This window comes from Musca autumnalis, unplaced genomic scaffold (assembly GCF_047663935.1).
Source record: "Musca autumnalis isolate F117 unplaced genomic scaffold, ASM4766393v1 scaffold_5, whole genome shotgun sequence".
NCBI classification, from domain to species: Eukaryota; Metazoa; Arthropoda; class Insecta; order Diptera; family Muscidae; genus Musca; species Musca autumnalis.
The window spans coordinates 71,754,745-71,767,508 of NW_027412088.1; the positions used below are offsets into that span (position 1 = coordinate 71,754,745).

A 12,764-nucleotide genomic window follows, 5' to 3' on the forward strand; every position below is an offset into this window, starting at 1 on the left:
TAGATAATGTTTTATATGAAAAAATTTATCCGTATGATACTTTTATAGGAACAATTTTATTTTTACGATATGTTTATAGGAAAGATTGTGATTTATTTATAGGAAAAAATTTATGCGGATAATATGTAGATAGAGAAAATTTTTTTCCGGATAATATTTTTATAGGAAAAATTTTATCCGGATAATATTTTTATGGAAAAATGTTATCGGGGTAATATTTGTATAGGAGATATTTATCTGGATATTATTTTTATAGGAAAACTGTTATCGGAAAATACGTATATAAGAAAAATGTTATCCGGATAATATTTTTATTGGTTATCGTTGTAATATTCCTATGTTCCTATAAAAATATTATTCGGATAAAAGTTGTCTGTGAATAATGTAATCCTGATAATGTTTCACTAATAATATTATCCGGAAATATTTTTATATCAAAAATGTTATCCGGATATTATTTTTGAGGAAAGATGTTATCTCTATAATATTTTTATATTCAAAATTTTATCCGTATAACATGTTTATAGGAAAAGTGCTATCCAGATGATATGTAAAAAGAAAAAATTTCAACGCATGATATTTTTATAAAAAAGAAAAAAAAAAAAATATCCGCACATTATATAATATATATTTAAATCAGGGTAACATTCTTCTCTAAAATAGTATTTAATGTGGTATTTAAATCAAGATAACATTCTTCTCAAAAATAGACCCACGTGCAAATATCGAGTCACATGTACATAGTTACTACTATTCATCTTTCTTGGTTTGTTTATATAACATGGTGGCCGGCTGGCTATGTTTGTTTCTCACCAATGGTCTTACACCATCAGCGCTTCAACGACACCATTGACGATTATGACAAAGGTTATTATGAAGTGTGTTTAGTTGGTTGCTTGGTTTTACTTTTGGCCTTTAGCCTCTTTGGCGTTGCTATGGATCTACACATGTTGGCTATTTTGTAACTCTTTTTCTTTGTGAATTTTGTGGATATTCAACAATATCGTTGTCTCAGTATCATCAATACATGTATGGAGCTGTCGAAGATGAAGATGAGACTGATACTAGGTTGTTATTGCCTAACAGGTTTTCGCTGGCCATAGCTAAGCAAATGTAAACGAATAAACATAGATCGGCTGATGATATAGGTATGTATGTCTTCACTTGTTGATATGAGCATCTTAAAAATCATGATGATCGCAAGATTGCATTTGTGCCGCTTGTTTGTAATGGAGGCATAGATTTTTTGTGTGGCTGTTTCTTTTATTGGATTTACAAATGTGTGAAAATTTCAATTATTTGAGAGGGAATACCTTAATGATTATGCTTTCCTAGAATCAGTAGTTTAAAGAAAAAAGTGAAAACGAACCACAACTATTCCGTTTAGTGGGAGGTGTAATTTTTTTAAAAATTATTCTCGCTATAAAAATCACGTTCTTTTGTCTATCATATGTAGCTTGCAATTGTTTGGCTTTAGTTGTCTTAAAACAAAATTACACTAAGGTGGAAGTGAAAATTTCTCTGTACGTGTTTAAAATCATTGAAAACCAAAAAAGAATCTCCAACAAAATAATTTTAGAAATATTTTTTTGCTTTTTTTGTCTTTTTACCGCCAATTATTGTAAATTTTATTCATAAAAATGCCAATTAAATTTTTCTATGGTGTTTTTTTCGCACAATTTATTAATGCCCAACATGGGATCGAATAATAACCAACGTTTTTTTGTTTTTGTTGTTTTTTGTGTGTTTTATTTTAACAATTCGTATGCCTACTCTCAAGACGAATACCTACCTCACCTTAAACTTAAATTTCATTGTAAACAAAAGTTTCACCTCAAAATTGTTTAGTTGTTTTTGCGATATCTTCTCATTCTTTGGCTAGGCTTTTAAAGTGCGAGCGTTTCACCTGCTATATAGAAAAACAAAATAAAAAACGTGTAGAAAAGAAATTAAAATTTAATGAAACCTCCCAATGGGTGGTGTATAATTTTTAGAAAAATATGCCTGCCTTTTGGTATGTTTCATTGTAAATTCATTAATCATAAGTGTTGAGATTTGAAAGCTTAAGAAACTGCCTATTTAATGTTGAAATAGTCACTGTTAAGAAGGTGGATACTTGTAACTAGTAGCTAGTTTGGTCGGCAGCACTCAGAAGCGTATTTCGAAATACTATATTTCGTTTATGAATTAAAGATAAAGTGATGAAAAAAATTAAATGAATAATATTTTCTTCTAAAAGTAATAATTCAGGAAATGTTTTCTTATAGAAAATGTTATATGCGGATAACATTTTGTGTATGTTTTTGAAAGGAGAATGTTATCCGGATAATGTTTTCGACTGGAAATTTTATCCGAATAATATTATCGTATAGAAAATTTTATCCGGATAATGTTTTCGTATAGAAAATTTTATCCGGATAATGTTTTCGTATAGAAAATGTTATCCGGATAATGTTTTCGTATAGAAAATGTTATCCGGATAATGTTTTCGTATAGAAAATGTTATCCGGATAATGTTTTCGTATAGAAAATGTTATCCGGATAATGTTTTCGTATAGAATATGTTATCCGGATAATGTTTTCGTATAGAAAATGTTATCCGGATAATGTTTTCGTATAGAAAATGTTATCCGGATAATGTTTTCGTATAGAAAATGTTATCCGGATAATGCTTTCGTATAGAAAATGTTATCCGGATAATGTTTTCGTATAGAATATGTTATTCGGATAATGTTTTCGTATAGAAAATGTTATCCGAATAATGTTTTCGTATAGAATATGTTATCCGTATAATGTTTTCGTATAGAAAATGTTATCCGGATAATGTTTTCGTATAGAAAATGTTATCCGGATAATGTTTTCGTATAGAAAATGTTATCCGGATAATGTTTTCGTATAGAAAATGTTATCCGGATAATGTTTTCGTATAGAATATGTTATCCGTATAATGTTTTCGTATAGAAAATGTTATCCGGATAATATTTTCGTATAGAAAATGTTATCCGGATAATGTTTTCGTATAGAAAATTTTATCCGGATAATGTTTTCGTATAGAATATGTTATCCGGATAATGTTTTCGTATAGAAAATGTTATCCGGATAATGTTTTCGTATAGAAAATTTTATCCGGATAATGTTTTCGTATAGAATATGTTATCCGGATAATGTTTTCGTATAGAAAATGTTATCCGGATAATGTTTTCGTATAGAATATGTTATCCGGATAATGTTTTCGTATAGAAAATGTTATCCGGATAATGTTTTCGTATAGTAAATGTTATCCGGATAATGTTTTCGTATAGAAAATGTTATCCGGATAATGTTTTCGTATAGAAAATGTTATCCGGATAATGTTTTCGTATAGAAAATTTTATCCGGATAATGTTTTCGTATAGAAAATTTTATCCGGATAATGTTTTCGTATAGAAAGGGTAATCCGGATAATGTTTTCGTATAGAAAATGTTATCCGGATAATGTTTTCGTATAGAAAATGTTATCCGGATAATGTTTTCGTATAGAAAATGTTATCCGGATAATGTTTTCGTATAGAAAATGTTATCCGGTCAATTTTCGAATAGAAAGGGTTATCCGGATAATGTTTTCGTATAGAAAATGTTATCCGGATAATGTTTTCGTATAGAAAATGTTATCCGGATAATGTTTTCGTATAGAAAATGTTATCCGGATAATGTTTTCGTATAAAAAATGTTATCCGGATAATGTTTTCGTATAGAAAATGTTATCCGGATTTGTTTTGGTATAGAAAATGTTATCCGGATAATGTTTTCGTATAGAAAATGTTATCCGGATAATGTTTTCGTATAGAAAATGTTATCCGGATAATGTTTTCGTATAGAAAATGTTATCCGGATAATGTTTTCGTATAGAAAATGTTATCCGGATAATGTTTTCGACTGTATATTTTACCCGGATAATGTTTTCGTATAGATAATGTATCCGGATAATGTTTAAATTGTTATCCGGATAATGTTTTCGTATAGGAAATGTTATCCGGATAATGTTTTCGTATAGGAAATGTAATCCGGATAATGTTTTCGTATATAAAATGTTATCCGGATAATGTTTTCGTATATAAAATGTTATCCGGATAATGTTTTTATATAGGAAATTTTATCCGGATAATGTTTTCGAATAGAAAATGTTATCCGCATAATGTTTTCGAATAGAAAATTTTATCCGGATAATGTTTTCGTATGGAAAATTTTATCCGGTTGATGTTTTCGTATTGAAAATGTTATTCTATTCCTATAAAAATATATCTGGATAAAATTTTTCCTATACAATATTATTCAGATAAAATTTTTCCTATACAAATATTATCCGGATAACTTATTTCCCATGAAAATATTATACGGTAAGATTTTTCTTTAAAAGTATTATACGGATAATAATTTTCCTATAAAAATTTTATCAGTACATCATGTTTCCTATAAAAATTGTATCCGTCTAATTTTTTTCTATAAACATTTTTCCTATAATAATCCGGATAATATTTTTACAGGATAACATTTTTCCGAATAACCTTTTTCCTATAAAACTTTTATCCGGATAACATTTTTCCTAGAAAAATATTATCTGAATAATATTTTATATTAAATTTCTATCCGAATAAAATGTTTCCTATAAAAATATTATAACGATAACATTTGGCCTATAAAAATATTATCTACATAAAATTTTTCCTATAATATATTATCGGAATAACATTTTTCCTACAAAAATATGATCCGGATAACATTTTTCTATTAAAATATTATCCGGATAACATTTTTCCAATTAATGTATGTATTATGCGGATAACATTATGCCTATAAAAATATTATCCGGATAACATTTTCCCTATAAAAAAAATTATCCGAATAACATTATTCCTATTTAAATATAATACATGGATAACATTTTTCTTTTAAAAATATTATACGGATAACATTTTCCCTATTATCCGGATAACGTTTTCCTATAAAAATATTATTCGGATAACATGTTCCCTATAAAAAATATTACCCGGATAACATTTTTTCCTATAAAAAATATTATCCTGATAACACTTTTTCCAATAAAAAATATTATCCGGATAACATTTTTTCCAATAAAAAATATTATCCGGATAACATTTTTCCTATAAAAATATTATTCGCATAACATTTTTTCTATAAAAATTATCCGGATAACATTTTTCCTATAAAAATATTATCCGGATAATATTTTTTATCCGGATAACATTTTTCCTATAAAAAATATTATCCGGATAACATTTTTTCTATAAAAAATGTTATACGGATAAATGTTATCCGGAACACATTTTTCCTATAAAAAATATTATCCGGAAAAATTTTTCCTATAAAAAATAATATCCGGAAAACATTTTTCCTATAAAAATATTATCCGGATAACATTTTTCCTATAAAAAATATTCTCCGCATAATATTTTTCCAATAAAACTTTTATAACTTTTTCCCATAAAATATTTTTGGTACAAAAATGTTAACAGAATAAATTTTTCCCAAAAAAAAAACTTTTTGATTTTGTTATCCAAAAAATTTTTTTCGGATAAAATCGTATCCATTTCATTTATTTTCTATAAAAAATATGCGTTTGCAATTTTTCCCATAAGAATATTATCCGCATAACATTTTTCGTATTATAGTATCAATTGGATACATTTTTTTATTTAAAAAAATATATAGCTTTTTCCATGAAAATATTATCCAGTTAACATTGTGGAGTATTTATATATTTCTTTTATTGAATCCTGAAGCCCTTCAACTTCATTCCCAATAAAAAAATCTATTAACTACACTGTACTACACCTGTTGTGCCTTTGGCGTTAATTTGATTAGATTTCCAAATATTAGTTTTCAAATCACAAACATTCCACAGCCAGCCAGCATCAATAGCAAGACATTATTATTCCGATTCATGAATCCATCATCAATGCAATTTTTCGTTTGTGTTATGGTTTGCAGCTGATGTTCGATACTGGCTGGCTGGCTGTCTGACTAAGTGAGAGGTGATTGTTTTCCACAATAATTTATTACACCACATATCACACACAGCACAGCTATGGTCGGTCGGTAATGTCAGTGGCCAATCATCAAGAGATCTGCTGCGATCATTATCGAGCCAGAGCCAGATCATCAATTGGTCAATATAATGATTATGATCGTCGGACAAACAACCTTCAAACGAACAGATATGAATACGAAAATATTTTTTAACAACCCAAATGACCAATCAAGCAATTCCAATCAATTTTAAAGTGAACATTGAATGGAAATTTGAACAGAATATGGATTTTTTTCTGTTTGTGGAATAAGGTATAGAATTACTGACATAAACACACACTCACATGTAATATACGTCAGTATCAATTGAATGCATTTGGATTCTTACCAAAAACTGTAAAAACCGCAAACTAAACATACAAAAAAACAACAACCTGGTCAAAAAATTCATTGGAAATTTAAAACCTTACTTTACTGCACATGCTGAGTAATCGCTGACACGGTGGTTAATAGTGTTGCATGTCCATTCCAAATCACAAGAAGACGAAACAAACGAAACGAAAAAAAGCCCCAAAAGAAACGTTACATATGAAATTATGTTAGTTTTCTTTTTGGCCAACCAATATGGATTACCACGATTGTCTGTCATGACCATAGCAACGAAGACCAAACCAAACGAAAATATGCTACACAAAAATTTCTTTTGCTTGATAATGAGTGCAAAATGAACCGTTCGTTTGCTGGTGTTGTTTCAGCAATGATTGGCCAGTCAGTCCACCGCTTGGCTCTCATTCCTCTTTTGGACTTTGTTTTTTTTTTTCAAAAGCCATTAGGTTTAGGCATGATTTCCTTGGTAATTGGAGTAGAAGAAGAACATTCGAATTGGGTGTTGAATAGTTAATAAACCATAATAAACCGCCTGAAAAGGCAATAATAGAAAAAATAATTAAATAAATTATGGCACGATAACGTTATGTTGGCAATAACATTGGCGGAAATATGTACAACGTCTGTCTACAGACAATCTCATTACCAATATGAAAAGTGGGAAGAAAACTGTTCGGCACTTAGGTGTGATTATCAAAAGTTACTATTCCACGAAAAAATTATGAAAATAGACTTGTATGCTGGAATGTTAACAACTCAAATATTTTTTATAAAAATGAATAGCACTTTTGTGTGAAAATTTTTATATTTTAAAAGGATAGATTTTGTGCTGAAAATTTTTTAGGAAATTTTTATAGGAAAAAATTTATCCGGATAATATTTTTATAGAAAAAAACTTATTCGAATAATAATTCTATAGGATAATATAATTTGGTAGGAAAAATGATTTCCGGATAATATTTTTGATAAAAAAATTTAATCCGGATAATAATTTTATATAATATTTTTATAGGAAAAATGTTATCCGCATAATATTTTTATAGGAAAAATTTTATCCGGATAATATTTTTATAGGAAAAGTTTTATCCGGATAATATTTTTATAGGAAAAATGTTTTCCGCATAATATTTTTATAGGAAAAATTTTATCCGGATAATATTTTTGTAGGACAAATTTTATCTGTATAATATTTTTAGAGGAAACATGTTATCCGGATAATAGTTTTAAAGGAAAAATGTTATCCGGAAAATATTTTTATATGAAACATGTTATCCGGATAATATTTTTATAGGAAAAATGTTATTCGGGAAATAATTTTATAGGAAAACTGTTGTCCTGGTAATATTATATCCGGATAATATTTTTATAGGAAAAATGTTATCCGGATAATATTTTTATAGAAAAAAACTTATTCGAATAATAATTCTATAGGATAATATAATTTGGTAGGAAAAATGATTTCGGGATAATATTTTTGATAAAAAAATTTAATCCGGATAATAATTTTATATAATTTAAAAGTTAATCGAATAATAATTTCATAGAAAAATTTGTAAGAAACATGTTATCCGGATAATATTTTTATAGGAAAAATGTTATCCGGATAATATTTATATAGAAAAATGTTATCCGGATAATATTTTTATAGGAAAAACGTTATCCGGATAATACTTTTATAGGAAAACTGTTGTCAGGCTAATAATATCATACGAAAAATTTTATTCGGATACTACTTTTATTGGAAGTTTTCCTAAAAATATCATCCGGATAATATTTTTATAGAAAAATTTTATCCGGATAATATTTTTATAGGAAAAATGTTATCCGGATAATATTTTTATAGGAAAAATGTTATCCGGATAATATTTTTATAGGAAAAATGTTATCCGGATAATATTTTTATAGGAAAAATGTTATCCGGATAATATTTTTATCGGAAAAACGTTATCCGGATAATATTTTTATAGGAATAATGTTATCCGGATAATATTTTTATAGGAATAATGTTATCCGGATAATATTTTTATAGGAAAAATGTTATCCGGATAATATTTTTATAAAAAAATGTTATCCGGATAATATTTTTATAGGAAAAATGTTATCCGGATAATATTTTTATAGGAAAAATGTTATCCGGATAATATTTTTATAGGAAAAATGTTATCCGCATAATATTTTTATAGGAAAAATTTTATCCGGATAATATTTTTATAGGAAAAGTTTTATCCGGATAATATTTTTATAGGAAAATGTTTTCCGCATAATATTTTTATAGGAAAAATTTTATCCGGATAATATTTTTGTAGGACAAATTTTATCTGTATAATATTTTTAGAGGAAACATGTTATCCGGATAATAGTTTTAAAGGAAAAATGTTATCCGGAAAATATTTTTATATGAAACATGTTATCCGGATAATATTTTTATAGGAAAAATGTTATTCGGGAAATAATTTTATAGGAAACTGTTGTCCTGGTAATATTATATCCGGATAATATTTTTATAGGAAAAATGTTATCCGGATAATATTCTTTATATGACAAATGTTATTCGGATAATATTTTTATAGGAAAATACGGATGACATTTGTATAGGGAAAAATGTTAACCGGATAATATTTTTACAGTAAAAACTTTACCCGGATATTATTTTTATAAAAAAATTATTATCTGCATGATCTTTTTTAGGAAGAAAAATAGATTATCCTTATACTATTTTTTTGTTTTTGTGGGAAATTGTTCTTTTTCGTTTACCCACTTAAATACCAATGACATTGTATCAGCCTACCTCTTGCCTATCTCCCTTCCCTCCTGTATTGCCGTATGTGTTCTCTTTGTTGTTGTTTGACTTTTGAACTTTTATATCAGGAAGTTTGGCAATTCTTATTTGCCGCACAGCCGGAAGTTATTGCTTTGCAATTAATAAACAATTAAAACCATTATAGAATCATTTTGTATGAAATTATAATTGTTTGTTAAGAGAAAAACCAAATTACTTGCTTTTGGTAAATTTGTTTATTTTTTTTGTTTTTATTGTTTTGTCAGTTGGTGGTATTAGTGCTGCTGTTCATGTTATTGCTCGATAGCTGGCTATTGGTCGAAGCGTGTGATGCAATTATTGTCTATGATTTAGGTCAATAGAACAGAAATGTTGAGAAAAAAGTGCAAAATTATGAAAAAAAAACACGATTAACAAATCAAAATTTAATTGCCATTGTGTGTATTGAGAAATTGAAGTCGTATGTGAACGAGAACGAGATAATGTTGCATAATTGAGGTACACACGGCGTATGGATGGATGGTCTTCTCTATTATTTTAATAATAAAATTCAATTGCTTTTTTTACGAAATGGAGAGATTGTTTGTTTGTAGAAAAAGTGGGTTGCCATTTTTGAGTGTTTTTTGTTCCGTATGATAGCGAAATAATTCTAATTTAGTTAAGAACTAGTTATATTATTTAAGCTTTATCGTTTATCTCTTTATGTATAACATATCCATTAATGAACATTTTTTCCTTTCTCTATTTTCAGTTATAATTCCCGCCTTATAAATGAAAGTAAGTGCTTTCCTAATAACAATAAACAAAATATAATCATTTCTTTTCGTACATTAAATCATGGACCCCTCTTAAACCACACCATCCATCCTCCTCTTAGTTTAACCACCACATATTGCTTGGTTTTGCCACCAAAGTAAAATGTACTGCACATACTGCGAAAAAATCTTAATCACAAAACCAGAGAAAAAACATTTTTGAAAGTTAATATAATTTTTCTTGTCTTGCTTTCCAAAAACAAAAAAAACAAAAAAAACACAAACAAAAGTTAATAAACATTAAAACATCTTTTACTTGCATTCACATATGAGTGGCTTTAGTTTAATGTATTTTGTGGGTTAAAAACCATTTTAAGCCATAGCTAATTTAGTTTACCTCTCTTCTTTCTATCTTAACTTTTGCTGGCAAACTCATTATAATTTTTGTTATTGTAAATTTTCTTAAATTTTTAAGTTTTCGTTATGTGATTCATATCTCTGTATTTTGGAAGCTTTCTTTAGTGTTTTTCCTCATTCCCTCTCTCTCGGTTTCATCATTAGTTCCAAACATTTAATATTAAATTAAGAACATATTCAATTTACCATAAAAATGTAGGCTGTTGCAACAATTGAATTAAAAAACCAGCAAGGAAAGGATCAAAGTCCAGCCGACTTTATAATACCATACACCACTGTGAATATTTAAAATATATTTGGGAGCTATATCTTAATGAAAACCGATAGAACTTGGCACATTTATTTCTAGACCAAGTTCCATAACACATTGCAAATTTCATAAAAATTGGACAGACATAGGGTTTTTTGTATATCAAATAACTCAAATCGGTCGAACATATATATGGGAGCTATATCGAATTCTGAACCGATTTCGATGTAACATATTCCAAATTTCGTCGAAATCGGACATATAGCGTGTTTGGTCCAGCAAATAAGTGAAATCGGCCGAATATATATATGGGAGCTATATGCAAATCTGACCCGATTTTGATATAATTTGGCACATTTATTTCTACAACGAATTCAGTCTTACATTCCAATTTTGGTGCAGCAAATACGTAAAATCGGCCGAAAATATATATGGGAGCTATATCCAAATCTGAACCGATTTCGATATAATTAGGCACATTTATTTCTAAATCGATTTCTGTCACATATTCAAAATTTCATCGAAATCGGGCATATATAGCGTGTTTGGTGCAGCAAATACCTGAAATCGGCCGAAAATATATATGGAAGCCATGTCCAAATCTGAACCGATTTCGATATTATTTGGTACATTTATATCTGGATCAAATTCAGTCACATATTCCAAATTTTGTCGAAATCGGACGTATATAGCGTGTTTGGTGCAGCAAATACCTGAAATCGGGCGAAAATATATATGGGAGCTATATCCAAATCTGAACCGATTTCGATATAATTTGGCACATTTATTTTTGACCAAATGTATTCACACGTTTCAAATTTCATCGAAATCCGACATGTGTAGGGTGTTTGGTGCAGCTTATACCTGAAATCGGCCGAAAATATATATGGGAGCTATCTCCAAATCTGAACCGATATCGATGTAATTTAGCACATTAATATCTGGATCAAATTTAGTCACATATTCCAAATTTCGTCGAAATCGGACATATACAGTGTGTTTGGTGCAGCAAATACGTGAAATCGGCCGAAAATATATATGGGAGCTATATCTAAATCTTGACCGATTTCGATATTATTTGGCACATTTATATCTAGATCAAATTCAGTCGCATATCCCAAATTTCGTGGAAATCGGACATATATAGCGTGTTTGGTTCAGCAAATACCTAAAATCGGCCGAAAATATATATGGGAGCTATATCCAAATCTGAAACGATTTCGATCTAATTCGGCACATTTATTTTTAGATCAAATTCTGTCACATATCCCAAATTTCGTGGAAATCGGACATATATAGCGTGTTTGGTTCAGCAAATACCTAAAATCGGCCGAAAATATATATGGGAGCTATATCCAAATCTGAACTGATTTTTAAGAAAAGCAGTAGCATTCTTCGTATGACTAAAACAAGTACGAAAAGCGTTAAGTTCGGTCGGGCCGAACTTTTAATACCCTCCACCACAAATTTCAGCCATTTCGGTGGATTAATGTGGCCACAACCTTCAAAATACCGAAATTCGGAAGGTACCGTTCTATGGGGGCTATATGATGGCGTGGACCCATACCTACAAATTTCTGGGGGAAAGTTTTATACGCCTAAAGAAGACTAAATAACAAATTTCAGCTATCTCGGTGTGATAATGAGGCTAAAACGTTCAAAATATCGAAAATCGGGAGATATTGTATTATGGGGGATAAATCAACACGTGGACCTATATAAACATTTTATGGTAGAAATGTTTCTTAGCCTCTGGAAACACAAAATACAAAGTTACAACCGTTTCTTTGGTCAAATGGGTCTAATACATTCAAAATATATTAAAATGACGCGTACTTTATAAGGGGCCTTATGTGGGGGCTATACTAAAACGTGGACCTATATAACCCAACTTTAGTAGGAATGTTTTCTGACCACTAAAGACACAAAATACCAAATTACAACCAATTCTGTGGTCAAATCGGTCTAATACATTCAAAATATATTAAAATGACGCGTACTTTATATGGGGCCTTATATGGGGGCTATACCAAAACGTGGACCTATATAACCCAACTTTGGTAGGAATATTTTTTGGCCTCTGTAGACACAAAGTACCAAATTACAACCAATTCGGTGGTAAAATGGGCCAAATATCTTAAAAATTCCT

At 28.9% G+C, this 12,764-nt stretch overlaps 1 protein-coding gene across 2 annotated transcripts in view; it reads left to right on the top strand.

The window, feature by feature from the left end:
- conu (Rho GTPase-activating protein conundrum) overlaps nucleotides 1–12,764 on the top strand; it is a 222,351-nt gene that overhangs the window by 96,186 nt on the left and 113,401 nt on the right. For both annotated transcript variants that reach the window (XM_073957072.1, XM_073957074.1), the window contains one exon: nucleotides 9,945–9,970. The gene's annotated coding sequence lies outside the window, so the exon portion shown is untranslated. The remainder of the gene's footprint in view (nucleotides 1–9,944; nucleotides 9,971–12,764) is intronic.